This window comes from Sorex fumeus, unplaced genomic scaffold (genome assembly GCF_029834395.1).
Source record: "Sorex fumeus unplaced genomic scaffold, SorFum_2.1 ptg000006l, whole genome shotgun sequence".
NCBI lineage: Eukaryota > Metazoa > Chordata > Mammalia > Eulipotyphla > Soricidae > Sorex > Sorex fumeus.
Genome location: NW_026606063.1, coordinates 53,952,014 through 53,955,439, shown reverse-complemented (window position 1 = coordinate 53,955,439; position 3,426 = coordinate 53,952,014). Strand labels below are relative to the sequence as shown.

Sequence of the window (3,426 nt, the reverse complement as noted above, 5' to 3'; positions counted from 1 at the left end):
GCCAGTAACGTCTCCATTTGTCCCTGTCGCGTGCTAGTGTAGCCCAATGACATCTGTTCGCTCTGGGAACATGAAGAGCCTAAAACCGATCGTTCATGATCTTCACAAAGAAGTCTGACCATCTGGTAGGTGGGCGGCCATGCGGTCTTTTGACATCCCGTGGAATCCAGTCAGTAACAGCTCTAGTCCAGCGGTCGTCTTGAAATCTCACTACGTGACCAGCGCATCTGAATTTTGACACCTTGGCAAATGAGACAGCGTCCCTGATTCTTGATCCTCAACGGATGTCTGAACTCCGGATTTTTTTCTCTCATTTGAGTGAAACGTGATATTCCAAGCATAGCTCTTTTTATTCTTCTTTGGGAGACCTGAATAGCGTTCTCATCCTGTTTGCATAGGGCCCAGGTCTCTGAGGCATATGATAATGCAGGAAGAACAGTGGAATCAAAGAGATGTTCCTGGAGCCGGAGGTTCTTCGTCCTCTTAGCTATTTCTTCTACGTTCTTGAAGGCGTTCCAAGCTGCTCTCTTCCTCCTGCGCAGCTCGGGTGCCAGGTCATTTGTCATGTTGACTTCTCGACCTAGGTACACATAGCTGTTGCATTCGGAGATGGTCGTTCCATTGAGAGCGAATGGGGCATCAGGAACGAGGCTATTAACTCACTAAGCCTGGTGAGTTTCTGCATTTTTTAACCATTTGTGACCTTTGCATTTTGTAGTTTTTTTCCCCCCTATGTGTTATTGTATGTTTTAGCCCCTGCAGTTGGGCTGTTTTTGTGTATTACCATGGGTTATGGATAGGTAAAGATATGTGAGGCCTGGGTTAATTAATACAAATGGGTTAACTAATTCAAATGTCAGGTATAGATGAAGGTAACTTCTGTTTTGAGATTAGAGATTTTATAGCTATGACATTAGGGGTGGGTCCGGGGGCAATGTCTGGCAGGGAAGGCCAGATCTCAGGCAAGATGCTGGGAAAGGAAGCTTCCTATTGGGTGGGGGGGCCTGGGTTTAGGCTGGGAGATGGGCGTCATTGGCCACCAGGGTCTACACTCCTGGTTTGAGAAGTTAGATCTGCGCATTGGGCTACTTTATACTTTTAAAAGTATAAAATATTTGTTAAAAATATAAAGACAAAGAAATAAAAATGCCTTGTGGTTTATGAATTGAAAAATAAATGTTACTGAAGTATCAATCTCACCAAAAGTAATCTCAGATTGAACACAATTCTTACAAAATGTCAATGGTATTTTCCAATGAGATATGATACACCTAAAATTTGTAAGTAAAGATGAACATCCTGAATATATAAGAAACACTGAGAAAAAACTAAATTACACTTTATAACAAAAATTATATACACATATATACACAATATTATTTCAAATATATAGTAATAATGAGTTTGTCCCTCCAGAAAGCCTGGCAAACTACCAAGAGTATCCTGCCCACATGGCACAGACTGGCAAGCTACCCATGATGTATTCGATATGCCAAAAACAGTAACAATAACAGGTCTCATTCCCCTACCCCTGAAAAAGCCCCCGATGTGCCATTGGGCTACTCTAGCTAGCACACAACAGGGACAAATGGAGATGTTAGTGGCGCCCACTTGAGCAAAGATGAACAACAGGAAGACAAGTGATATAAGTGATACAAATGATATAGTAATAATAACATTGTGACTTCAGAACACAAAAGAGTACATAAACCAATGAAAAAGATACAGAGTTCAGAAACAAATCTACATATATGTCATATATGTGGATGTCTTAGGACTCTAAATGTCTCAACACAATACTATAGAGAACAGGAAACTTTTCAGCAAATAGTACTTGGAAAACTAAACAATCATATGCAGAAAAGAAAACAGAAACTTGAAACAACAAAACTTAGTCACAATTTAACTTTGCTCACAAAATTATCTCGAAATAACTAAAGATTTTGACTCAAAACCCATAAAATGCACATTAAAAACCCCAGATGATGCATTATAGGACTTCAACATCAAAAATATATTTGGATATTCAATTAAAAAGAAAAAAGAAACAATACTTACCTGGCAGGGGAGATCCTATGATTATGAAGATAATTTTCCCCAGGCGAGGCTTATGCATTGACTTCAGATGTGCTGATCCCTGCAATTTCCCCAAATATGGGAAACTCACTGCATAATGTGTGGTAGTGGAGGTCTCCCCTGAAAGGAAAACAAAAGTCAGCATAAACAAATAAGACTACATCAAATTACAGTGTTATTACACAGCAAAAGTAATTACCATAAAAATAAAAGGGCAATCTAAAGATTGGAAGAAGGCATTTGCATGTCATATATCTGACAAAAATATTGGAAGAAGATATTTGCATGCCATATATCTGACAAATGGTTAATAGTTAAAAAATACAAATGATTCAAATGATTAAAAAAATTCAACAAAAAAATAAGCAATCCAGTTAAATTGGGACAAAAAATTAAATAGAAACTTCTCCAAAGAAGACATAGCAATGCCTAAAAACACATGAATAAATTATTAACATAACTTATTGTGAGGAAATGGAAATCAAAAGCACAATGAAACTTCACTTTACACTGTGAGATGACCTGAATTCTAATATAGACTGTCTTAGTCTCTGAGGATCTGAAACATATTTCTCATAACTCATATTTCTAGGTATTATTAGTTGTCCCTCTTGTGAGCAAAGTGAGGAATTTCCTATATTACTATCTAAAAGTAGTGGTATTTTATGCTAGAGAATAATTACTTTAAATATCAAATATAATAATTTGCTTCAAAGTACACATACTTTTCAACTGTTTGAATTTTAATATGACATTATGAGTTATCTAAAAATATTAGTAGATACATAAACTTTCTAATTATTTTTAAATACATTAAATAGGAGCCACCACCATGCTGAGACCACTCTCCACATGCATGAAGGTACCGGCAGAGGAACAAAGGCGTGCGGGTCCTGGGGCTGAGATCTCCAAGCCTGCTTGGATCGGGGCTGAGCATCCTTCACTCAGATCCTCCATATTCCAGTAGGCAGGGGTCACACTCACCAACTGGCCCCCTGGCACCGTGTAATCCCATCAATGGCCAAGACCCAGAGACGATAAAACCCAGCTCCTGGAAGTGTGTGTACAAATGCGGCCGCGAGGCATCTTATTATCTCATTCCTGCTTTGGAAAAACTGGCAGGCTACCGAATGTAACCTGCCCACACGGCAGAGTGTGGCAAACTCCCCGTGGCGTACCCAATATGCCAAATACCAGTAACAATGATGGATCTCATTCTTCTAACCCTGAAAAAGCCTTCATATGGCACTTTTTAAAAAATATCTCAGGGCTAGGACGAAGGAGACGTTACTGAGGCCTGCTCGAGACAATCAACGAACAACAGGATGGTCATGATCGTGATTAAATAGG

General features: G+C 39.1%; 1 pseudogene; it reads left to right on the top strand.

The window, feature by feature from the left end:
- Positions 1-2,050: 2,050 nt before the first annotated feature.
- Positions 2,051-2,196, top strand: LOC130038519 (uncharacterized; annotated as a pseudogene).
- Positions 2,197-3,426: the final 1,230 nt, after the last annotated feature.